Source organism: Pyrus communis, chromosome 4 (assembly GCF_041283825.1).
Source record: "Pyrus communis isolate YQ-2024b chromosome 4, ASM4128382v1, whole genome shotgun sequence".
Lineage (NCBI taxonomy): Eukaryota > Viridiplantae > Streptophyta > Magnoliopsida > Rosales > Rosaceae > Pyrus > Pyrus communis.
In genome coordinates, this window is record NC_142568.1 from 4,177,888 (window position 1) to 4,190,497 (window position 12,610).

General features: G+C 36.8%; 1 non-coding gene across 1 annotated transcript; it reads left to right on the forward strand.

Moving 5' to 3' along the window:
• Positions 1-4,644: 4,644 nt before the first annotated feature.
• LOC137723679 (uncharacterized) lies at positions 4,645-8,268 on the forward strand. The gene is made up of 7 exons (XR_015961461.1): positions 4,645-4,954; positions 5,924-6,012; positions 6,148-6,223; positions 6,583-6,632; positions 6,708-7,013; positions 7,459-7,497; positions 7,585-8,268. It is a non-coding gene; the product is annotated as an uncharacterized LOC137723679 (transcript).
• Positions 8,269-12,610: the final 4,342 nt, after the last annotated feature.

Sequence of the window (12,610 nt, forward strand, 5' to 3'; positions counted from 1 at the left end):
GTTGTTCTATAAACCTAGAAGGCACTATAGGATTTGTTTATATAGAGCTCCTGGCCGAGTACTTTCCTTGTTGACCAAGGGAAAACCCTTCCCTTCTTGTTCAATTATTTCCTAAGCAGTAAAGGACGTGAATTGCTCAATAAGAGTTTTACTTCCCCCAAAAAAGAAGAACAAAAAAAGAAAGTTCGACATACCTTTTTTCTGGAGCCAATGACTATCCATAACACCAAAGAGATGAGTTCGAGAAATTATTTTGAGGTAGATTTAGGAAAGGATCCTCTCCGGATCCCTTTCACCAAGTCCACTCATACGGACCATTGAAATTTATCCAACGACTACATATAGGGGGCCTCTTTAAAATTATAATAACTTTAACCGTTTAATTAAATTTCAATAGCCCAGATGAGTGGACTTGGTGGACTTGGTGGAAGGAATCCGAAGAAGATTCCTTTCCGTAGATTTAATTAGGCGTTTAACATTATTTTTACTTTAAGATTTAGGTTTTCTTGTCCTTGTGGGCTAAGGAGTGTTATGACTTATTTTATAGTATTACTTCTTCGTACGCTTATGAATACCTCCTTGCGGAGAAGATTAAGGACTTGTTTGGATGTGCTTTTAAAATGACTGAAAACGCTTTTGGAGAAAATATTTTTGGGTTCTAGACGCACTTGAAGTGCTTTTGTACAAGAAGCACCAATTATGTTCTTCTTCCAGGAAGCACTTTAAGTGTTTTTTCAAGATTTACTGCATTTTTACTAAGGATTGTTTCTAAAAATATTTTCACCAAACATGCTTTCAATCATTTAAAAGCACATCCAAACGAGCTTTAAAACATTCCGAAGTTTGTGAGATTAATAGAGAATTTTAAATTTATCCTAAACCATTTAGAGGTATTGAATGCAAAATTTGAATACCTACGTAGGAACTTGATCTTATTGGATGTACGTTTGGATCTTCATTAATTGATGTTGATGAAGCCCTAGCAGGGGCGGGAGGAATTTTTAGTTGTGACGGGAATATGGATGGTACACCATGTGTTCTTATGCAAGTGGTAGAAAATTTTAATTTTTAAGTTATTAATCTTTTAACACAATTAGAGAGATAAAAGGAAAACAGTTCCATGCTCCGATGAGGGAGGAACAAAATTAATGAAAGGGACTGTGACGTATCGATTAGTTGAATGAATGGGATTCAATTCAAGGACTTGATTGGATGAACTAATGCGTTATATATATGCTGTGACACAACACAAATAATGAACACTTTGCCTCGATGTCATGATTTTATTTCAATGGACATGACCATCTTAGTGTAAATATATATTAAATGATGAGTTCAAAACCAATTTATTCTTCCACACTTACTATAAAAATACCGGCGAATTAAAAAGGCATGACCTTCTTAGGTCAATCTCCAATGCATCTAAAAATTGGAACTCAAAAGTATATGTCTAAATCTCTCTAATCCACCGGAGAGTAATTAACTCACACATAATTAAGGGTTATTTTTAGTTACGTCTTTGGAAGTCAAATTTAATCTTACTTTGCTTCATATAACTCAAAAGTCACATTTATTTCCTGAAACTCAAAGCTCGCGTCACGTTACCCTTGAAACTCGATTTTCATCTCATTTTACCCCTTAAAACTTAAAAGTCGTTTCTATAAAACTCAAAATTTGCTTCACATTACCTTAGATATGTTAATCTCTTATGTCGGTTAATGGGTGCACCAAGCTAATCAATTTCTTTTCTATTTTTTTTTTTTTATCTCTTCATTTCTTGTAAACTAAATATTCTCTGACTGTTGAATGTTAATGTATAATGAAGATTTATAATCAAATTTAGCACATGTGATATAGTCTTATTGGGTACCTCACATGTTTCAGGAGACAACCAATAAGTTTCAAGGAGAAGAGAGAGCCTACAAGTCACAATGGAACGAATTTTGAGTTTCATGGGATAAAGTTGTGACTTTTGAGTTATATGGAGCAAAGTGAGATCAAAATAGAATTCCAAGGAGCGTAGCTAAAAGTAAACCTATAATTAAGTTGACTAGGGTGAGATCCCAAATTCCTGACGAAAGTTCACTTGTTTATAAAGTTTTTGGGGTAGAATTTGCGGCAAATAAATGTTTGTAATTACTTCATCCGATTGATATAAATATAAGGCATTCAATTCATTTCTTCAAAATCTTTACCCAATGATACTTTTCAATAAAATATGCTGGGACTCGATTTGCTAACTTCAATTTGGTAATTGGGTTCATATCTCTGTTTTTTTTTTTTTTTTTTTTTTTTTTGTTGTTAATACATCAATATTTTTACATTAAGGAAAGGAAGATTTCAGTTAAGCCATACAATAGGTAATTTAACTGGGTTGCTACTTCTGTTGAAGATAAATTTTTTCTACCTGGCATGGCAAATCTTACTTTACAACCCAATTGCTACCTCCCTTGAGATGCTATTAGGTAATATCATTCCTCTTAGATTGGTCAAGTTGACCCTATCTCAGGTATGATATTTCACACCGATCCAGTATTGGAACGATATGAATGTGATTGTAATTGTAATTTCCTCCAATACAATTTATCAAGAAAAAAGACAGGGTGGGGTGGGAATGTTAAGAGAGAGTTAAGGAAAATGTTAATTTTGGACTTCAATCCTAGGACTTTACCACAGAGGTTTAAATCCTAATTTTTTTTTTTTTTCATACAAGGGCTATCTTCCAATAATCTTATCACCATGAGGACCATTAATCCAATTTAGCCTTAGGGTAGAGATCCTTTCTGGAGTTCAAGGACCAAGAAATCTGAACCACTTAAGTTGAATCTAACGTCCTTATTAACTCATTCCACTAGCCCACTTGACACAAGTTAAGGGCTCTAATTTCTCTTTCACACAAACCAAGGCCTCAAATTTTCTCGTCCTTAGGTTCCGAACAGCAAGGTTCGGAGAGGATCCAAAGAGCTTTTCTTTTTTTTTTTGGTTGACAACAGGGCAAAAGCCCGAAAGAAAAAGAAAGATTACATAGAATGTCAAGAGGCCACGAGACACCAATTACATTTGCAATCAGCAACCAACGAGAAGGAGGCGATTGCTAAAAAAAGCTTGGACCCAAATTACATGACAAAACCCAAACGAGCTAAATTGTCAGCAACAAAATTCTTTTCATGATAAATATAATGAATTATACAAGACCAAGTTTGGTGCATAAGGGCATGACAATTCATTAATAAACTTCCCAAAGGGAGATTATCCACTTTTACATTTAAAATCAATTGTACTACAAATGCACAATCAGATTCCACCATAATTTTCTTAATTCTATTATTCCATGCAACTCGCACCTCAATAAAAATACCCCAAACTTTAGCACAAAGAATCTCACATCGACCAAGATTAGCACAAAAGCCAGAAACCCCATGCCCCCGACGAGTTTCTTGGGACACCGGCAGCACCAATGAAATTGGTCTCCCCTTGCAACACCCTTTAAAATTAAGCTTTACCAAACTGTCAAGACGAGGTTCCCAATGAAAAAAAAAGCATGTGTTCGAAGGGGCTTTATGGAGGAAACCATCTTCGCCAGAAGCCAATCTTTTAAGTAGTAATAATAACATATTTGGGATCATTAGGGAGAGCAAATCCTAGTCAAAAACACTTTTGTTTCGCCAGTGCCACAAGAACCAAGAAGTGATGCAAAAAATAGGTCTCCATTCCAAATTATCCAAGACTAATATTCTAGAAGAGAGATTATTTTGGAGCCAATTACTAGAACACGCATTAGTAAAAAATCGATCAAGAACATGGAAACTTCTCCAAACCTTAACAACAGAGGAGCAATCTCTGAAGACATGAATAATTGATTCAAATCACCATCACATCTGCTGCATGAAGGATCCGTAGCCAACCCCATCTAACTTGTTTAGAATTTTATCCACAATTATTTTAGGAAAGAAATAGAGCAAACGTTTTGTATCCCAATTCCCACCATAGCAAAAATGGGCCATATAAGACTTAAGCATAGTTGGCAGCAGTCGTTGAAGACAAAAGTTTTTTTCCAACAACTGAGCACCATCAATGAAGCCTTTCCAAGTAACATTAGCGCCCTTCCACAGAGCAGTATTTATAAACAAATGTTTATTCTGTCCTACTAGATATTTATCACATAACTAATGCACCCAAAGTCCATCATCCTGTTGAATCACCCTCCAAGAAGTCTTAGCAAGCAAGGCAGAGTTCATACTACGCATATTCTCGAGGCCTAATCCACCCACTAATTTAGGCGAACAAACTTGTTTCCAGTTCACTTTCTGAATCTTTTATTTGGATTGAACGGAGTACCACAAAAAAAAAATTCCAGTTTACTTTCTGCCTTGCTAGTGAGAGTGTGTGAGCTTTCCAAGCAGCAAGTCGTTTTTGGGTCCGTTCTGCCAAGTCCTTGTAAGTCGTCATCGTTTCTACTTCTCAAAACTTCAACTTTTCTTTGTTTTTTCCAGCCGTTCGATTCTCTGAAGTCAATCCAGACCATCCAAATGATTGCCGGCCTAAGTTTACACATATTCTGGTAGGCAAAGAAGCAAAGCTCATCACTTTGCCTCCTTGTACCTAATGATTGCCGACTTGCAGTTCAGAGCAAGCAAGGTGGGAACTTTCTGAACAAATAAAGTTTGAGAGAGAGAGAAACGCGAAGCTTTAGCTTTTGAAGAGAGAGATGAGAGGCTTTAGCTATTGAAGAGAGAGAGAGCTTTGGCTTTTGAAAAGGAGAGAGAGAAGCTTGTCGAGAAATGAAGGGCAGCAGCAGTAGTAAGAGTGGCGTTGTGGTGGTGGCCAATGAGAGAAGGCCAAGTGGGGGGAATCCGAATCCAGAATCCGTTTACTTTGAAAGTGGGTCAAGTATTTACAGGCTTTGGCGTAGGCTGCGGTGTTGGTATCGGAGTTGGCCGCCCTATAAATCTAGGTACTCTCTCTCTCTCGGATACGTACAGCTTCTCTCTCAAAATCTAATTTTATATGGAAGATGGACTTGGGGCGGCTCTTCAAACCCGAAAATGGTGAAACCCATCAGACACAAGTTGCTAAGAAACCATGTATTACTTCCCAATTTCTCTGCATTGCATTTGTTGATTGTTTTCAGAAATTGGGTCTGTTTGGTTGCTGAGAAAATGTAGGAATTTCTGCAAAGTTGTCTTTATCAATGTGTAATCACAAGTTGTTTTGAAATCCTCCCCTGGAAATTGACTTAACTTTATTTTGCTCTACAAATTCATTTTTGAACTTGGTTGCATTCAAAAAAAGGAGTTATTCCATCATTGTTAAACTACCAGGCTATTAGCATTTAGTATCTTGAAATATTGAAGCCGGTTTTTCGTTGTCATCCATTACAGTTGCTTCAGTTTCTAGTGGGATTAATCAATAATGATTGCTTTGTTATGAAAACAACGGTGTTCTTAAATCTTAAGGAAGTTTTAGGTACTCTGCAGGGAAGTTGGTTTGGATTGGTGTTTATGTGGTCCTCTGATACTTATCTGGTAGTGACTAGTTATAAGACTTCTTTAATTGTTGCCTAAGTAACAATGGAATGGTAAAGTTGCGTATGCTGAACCGGTAGGGAGAGACAGGTGATTGTGTTTAGAGGAATAAGAGTCCGTGTCCATGATCTGCTGGAAAATTTTATGTTGAGTTGTCTAATACTAGTTCTTTTTAAACAAGATTCCCTTAGCCCTTAAAAAGGAAGCTGGCATATTATAAGGTTGTCCTGGACTTGCTAACCCTGTTTGAATTCAGGGAGGTGTATCCCCTCCAAATTATTTTGGTAATTAAACAAAGACAAAAAAAAAATATACACTGCCCTCTAGATTATTTAAGATCTCTGCAACTAATCATTGAAGGGCTGATATTGCTACTGTTGGCTTTTACCATGTACCAGGTGCAGTACCAGCACTGAATCAAATCATGGGTGCTACAAGAGGTGCCACTGATGCATTATCTGGTGTTAGCAGGCATGTAAACAACACTGTAAGTCAAATATATTCCTCTTTTCTTTTTTTCAGTTCTCTGAGTGTCCCTGTCATTGCCATGAAAAGAGAAAGATCAAATGACTCGTATACTTACAGACTTCCCCGTTCTCTATCCCTGTTTCTCGTTTTCCAGTTGAGGAAGGTGGGAGCCAAGAACATTGAAGCAGGGATTGGATGTGGAGTTGGTATTGGCCATGGTTTTGGAGTTGGTATGTCATTTCATGTGTTTCAATGATGTTCTGTAATATGTTCTGCTTCATGTTTTTCCATTTTCTGATGCACTATTGTGGAGACTAATGTTTACACGTTCCTGGTGAAACCTATGGTTGTCAAGCAATTTGAGTTCATGTAATGCATTCTGATAGCTGGTGCTTGTTTCGCCTAATTTCTATCAGAAAATTTTGTGGGCTATGTGTTGCCGAATTTCTATTTCAAAATTTTGTAATGTAAACAAATTTGCTCTTCATGTTTTAGTAGTACACTTTCATGAGCATTATGGCATGAAATTATATTTTTCTGGATAACAATGTTTGTTTTCAATAGCTGAATTATTGACTGCCGATTGCAGGCCTTGCTCCGAAGCCAGGAGTGTTGCAGCAAATTCAATTTCGTTTTGTAGTAAGTATTAGTTTCTCTTGTCAGGTGTTGTTGCCTTTTACAGGCTACTGATGCATGGAACTCTTTATTCTCTAGCAAGGTATGACAAAGATGATGATGAAGTTTGGGATTTTTCCCAATTTACCCATTGGTCAAGGTGCCCTCCCAAGTTCCTTGCAAAGTGCCATGGGAACTTTAAATGACCTGAGCCAAAATACAATGGGAAGTAACACACAGTTATCAACAAAACTAACAGACTACACATCTCAAGGCTTGCCTGGATATGGACGTAACGGTGCTGGTTCTCCAGTTGATACACCTTTTGGTAGTCGAATAGAAAATGTTCTCAGCAGTTTTCAGAATCCACTTCTGAAGGGAAAGGACAGTGAACAGAATGAAGCGGTATGTAACACATAGAACATGTTTATTCGTAAGTTTGATTACTTAGAAGATTATATATGATTTTACAATCATCAGAGGTTTAATGATACATTTCTAACGACTTAAACTGCATACGTGCTAGTGTATGCAGTATAACAGTCACTAGTTGCGTTTAGTTCTAACAATAATCCCTAGAGCTGTGGTTTCTGTGAAAGTTTTACTTAATGACGATATAAGTGCTATTGTAATTACTTGTCTGCCTAAGAGAATGTTCAAAAGTGTAGAACTGCATATGTGCATTTGACGGACAGTTCAACTGAACTCTCCAACAACCTATGTTCCCATGATTCATTACTCTCTCTCTCTCTCTCATGTTGGTGGTTGAGTGGTAGTTTTCGCACTGAGCTGATCCCTCGTGTTCTAATGTTTATTGTGGTTAATCTAATTCTTGATTTTACCTGTGTAGGCTGGACGCGTGAGGTCGGAGAAAACAATCCTTCAAATGGTAATGTCTAGTATCGCTGTTTGTTACCTTTGCTTTTTATTTATTTATATAAATCAAAATGGCAAACTGAAATTGCCTATGCGTCAGATATTGAAACACCAGCAAGTCATTGAAGAGCTCGCGGAGGAGAACAAGAAGCTTCGCCAAGTACTAGTGGAAGACCTGAAAGTATCACCTAGCAAGCTGCAAGCAAGTTATTCAAGTAAAAACACATCTCCGTGTACAGATTGTTTCAAGTGTCGAAGAAAACAAAGGAGAAAATAGATGAAGCATAAGGATTCTGTTAGATAGCTTTCAAGCGCAATGACAACAACGAAAGGTATTAACCGACGCCCCTTTGGCCAGAGTTTGATTGCTCTGCTTACACGGCCGGACGCCCTAAGGAGCATCATCTGGGATCAGTGGCTTACAATTTACAAGCTAATCAAAGAAACCATGCAAGTAGAATCCAAGTTGCCTTACAGAGAGAGGCATTACACATAGAAACCAGTTGAGGTGAGGTGCCCTGGTTAGTTTTAGACATAAGTTTAGACACAACTATTAGGCCATTGGATCACTAGCAACGGATGAGATTGAATCTGACATGGCAGGTTTAATTTACATTTTAAATAACTAAACTTTGAAATAATAGATCAAACATGTCATGTTATTGAGAATACTTGGGCATGTTAATGAGAAGAAAGAATATTAACCAAACATCTCTGTTGTTCAAGGGTTTAATGAAAACAGGAAATCTAGGCTGAAGTGATTTCCCCATTTTTTTAGGCTTAATTAAGGCAATATTGATGCATAAGGATCCGAGCTTATGATGGCCATAACTCATTAGGTTATGACATACATAAGGATCCGAGCTTATGATGGCCATAACTCATTAGGTTATGACATACACACACACACATATGTGTGTGTGTATGTATGTATGTATATATAAGGGTCATGTTGGTTCTACACGCTACAAATACAATGTTCCATTACAAAGGCAGATTGAGGAGGGAGGGGTAGTAGAGCTGCAATCGCATAGGCCCCTAATTTGAAGGGGTTCTAAAAAAATTTTGCTATCTAATATTTTTATGTAAAGGTTCTATTCTCGTCCAATACGAATTTAAATCACAATAGCTAATTCATTGTGAGGCTTAGTCCACTCATGCATCCCTTTTAGTGTAGATAATATCGTTTGCTAAAAAAAAAATTTATTTTTATGTAATAATGGTATATATATATATATATAAATAAATTTGTTTTTATTAGCACTTCATAAATTCATTATGCACTTCTTATAAGTGTAAATTTTTCTTTCCAAATATTAAAATTTGAAGCACAATGAGATATTTGAATTGCTAACAACAACACTCTAAATTTATTTATTTTTTCAATTCTATTTTATAATAATGCTTTTATTCAAGTGAAACTTTAAAGTTAGAGATTTTGAATGCTTTTTTTATTTTTTTATTTTTTTTTTCTAGTTTGGCTGATTAAAATTGAACTGCTTTTGATTATTTAATGAAGGTTATATTTGTAGCTCTTTTTACATATTATTCAGTGACATTTGTAAACTTACAATCAATGAATCCTAAAGTTTTTTTTTTTTATTTAACTTATTGTTTTCTAACATCAATATATTGTCCGACTTTTTTTACAAAACTATCTTAAAGATGAGCCCTTTTATAAGGTTTGCACGAAACTCCCAAACTCTCAGAGACGGACTTGCCCCATTGATATGTATCATAACCTATTGAGTAGAAAGCAATGTAAGAGTTTTACTTTCAAGTGTGCATGAAGGACATCAGAAGAATCAAGATGATATAGATCAATCATGTGAACCCGGATTAATTGAACATTAATGGTTGCACTCCAGATGTGACCAGGGTGAGCGACAGCAAATTTGTACCCATCATGTCATGCGCGTAGAGTTGGTAAGACGTCACTTTTGTAACTTTAACATTGATGCCTCTAAAATTTTGTTTGAGTTGAATTTATTTCTTCTATAAAAACAAATTTGAGTATTAGAATATTATTATCTAAACTACATATTAATTAAATTAATCGTTTTTGTCAACCAAAAAAATAGAAAGATATTTTTGTCTTCTATCACAACAAAAAAATTAAGGATAGTAACGTAATTTTACAAAACAAAATTTTGCTATTTTTTGTTTAAGCCTCACTTACCAGTAATTTTATCATCTCTAATTTAAAAAAATTAAAAAAAAAATCTCTCTTCCTACTCCTACGTTCCTTCTCACTCTTTTCCTCTTTTCTCCAATTTTAAACACAAAAGTAATAAAATTTCACACACTTTATGTGTGGGCTTATACCAGTTAACTCCAAAAAAAGTCATCATGCACTCTTCTATTTTTTTTATTTTTTATTTTACCAAGTAGGAATAAATAATCATTTCTTAGAAGCATCGATCATAATTTCCGACTTTTGTAACGAGTCTAAGATATTGTTTGAGCATTATTTCAGATGAATCGAAGCTCAAATGAGCAAAAGACTTAGCAAACACAAAATGTATTGAACCAAATTGGTATCCTATGTGTGAAAAATGCAAAACTATCTCCCTCTCCCAATTTTTTTTTTTTTGTGGGGCTAAGGAACCATGTGCGCATCACTTTCTTATTCATCATGTTTTCTCACATGCATTGTATCCCCCACCATTCTTTCCCTGTGCTTTCACCACACTAGAGGATCATTCCGTTAAGTGAGATCGGTTGTATGCATTCTAAAACGTTACGGCGCTCGGTTTTGCATCAAGTCTTCTGTTAGTTCCAAGTACTCTATATATTTTCTTACAATCTCTTTCAAAGTCTTCCTAAGTTTTCCTCTACCCTTTTTGCCCTAAGCCTCCACCTCATAGTCGCATCTTCTAAGCGGAGTCTGTAAATTTTTGGCCACTATTACTACAGACTACTCATATTACTTTTTACATGTAAGTAGAAAACCTTAAGTTTGACTCTTGCAAATAACAAATTCGATACGATAGCTGACTCAATGCGCAATGCGCAACTTAGCACAATCCATTTTCTTACAATTAATATCATTGTATGGAAAAAAAAAAAACCAACGGAAATCTAAGGACACCATCCTATTCCCAAAAGAAATTCACCATTCCATTTTTTCCACATAATCCTAGTCTATACAGCTAGCACCTAACCCTTTCAATCCTTCATTCCTTCCCCACCACTTCCACTACGTACCAAAAACACCTCCATACCATTCATCACTCCTCCATCTAACAATTCCAGTAAGCCACCTACCCTTTTTATTATTAGGCAGACAATTTTAAAACATCTTTTTCTTTTCCCCTTTTCCTTTTGTGATTAATTGGTTGAGTTCTTATCAAAGCTCTTTGATATATTCTCTTGTGCATCTTTGTTAAACAGTTTAAGGTTAAGTATAAAGCCAACTTTCTATCACATAGTCACAAAGGCATGATTAGTTAGTCCAAATTATGAAGGAAATACATCATGTGTGCATTTACGGGCATATATACGAGGGACTAGCTAATCCCACCTTCCAAAGCGTCATTTACAAACCCTTTTACATGTCTTTGTAATGCTCTATATATGGCGCATCTCCTGATCCCTTGTAATTCAACATTTTGTAATCATTTTCTTTATACTTTTTGGCTCTGGATCCCACGACTTTAAAATCCATAGACTACCCACTTTAATTATTTCGTCAATTTAGATGCCCAAACCCAATTATTTGAGTGTACGAATCAGATTCCCAAAGCCTGCTTACTTGTCAACCAAAAAAAAAATGAAGGGTAAACAAAATAGTCTAGCATGCAGTTTCTATGATAAGTCTGTTGTTAGATTGTAAATCTAAATTATTGATTGATATGACAACATAAACAGTTTATGTTATCAGTATGTGAATCTCAATTATTGATTCTTTTTATTTATTTTTTTAATTACAACATAATTTCTGGTAATTGAAGTGATCAATATATATAATGTGTGCCTGCGCTTAGGAATGTAGATTGTAGAGTGAACTAATTAAGAGTTGGAAACACAAACGAGAATGAGGGTGTCTCACTTTATTCGTCTAGTCATCATGAAGATGCTACAAAAGAAGAGCTGCTATTAAGTACATATCCAACAAATTGTGTCCTCCAAACTTCATCACCCTCCTCTCACAAATCATCATAACACGGAGCTCCCAAAAATCATAAAAATAAAAATAAAAAATCAACCCAAAATAAAATTATTAAGAAAAAAGGTAAAGAAATGTTTGAAAGAAGAAATAAGGACAACAAAGAATACACATGATGATGATGATGATGATGATGATGATATACTAGCTCTAGTCTACATAAAATTCAAACGAACGAGGGCCTTTTTGTAATTAAACAAGTAGTGCAAGTCCACCCAAGAATGCCACCAAGGCCTTGCTACTTCCATGCACAAAAGAACCTGAGCCTGGAGTGGATCCGACTGGAGGTGAGCTTGGTGGCCCTCCAATGGAGGATCCTGGTGGAGCTGTAGGGGATCCTGGCGTGGGCGGTGCAGGTGGCGAGTTCGTAGATGGCCCTGAGCTTGGACTTGATGGGACTTCAGCCGGGGAAGCCGCCATTGGAGGCGGCATAACTGGGCTGCTGGCCTCAGCGGGCGGTGTCGCCCCCATGCTTGGCGGCATAACTGGGCTGCTGGCCTCAGCGGGCGGTGTCGCCTCCATGCTTGGCGGCATAACTGGGGTGGTGGAAGGAGGAGTTTCTGTGGTCATGGGCGATGGTGCCATCATAGGCGGCGGTGTCATCGTAGACATTGGCGATGGTGCCATCATAGTCATCGGCGGCGGTGCCTTGGTGGTGGGCGTTGAAGGAGCGGAATATGTCGGTGCTGAGGATGGCCCTTGAGCAATGGACAATGCTACAAAAGCAAGTGACACTGTGAGGAAAAGCATGGCACGTGTGAGGGCCATGGCTCTGTGAGAGCTGAGAGCCACAGAGGAGGAGAGTTAGGGTTTGGCTGAGGAAGAGGTGAGACAGAGTGGGAATTATGTGAGGAATAGGGGTTGGAGATATATAGAGTAAAGGAGTAATATAGAATCCTTTTAGTGGCAAGCATTTGAGTGCTTAGAATTTCATGCTATAAGGGCAGCTGGTTGACAC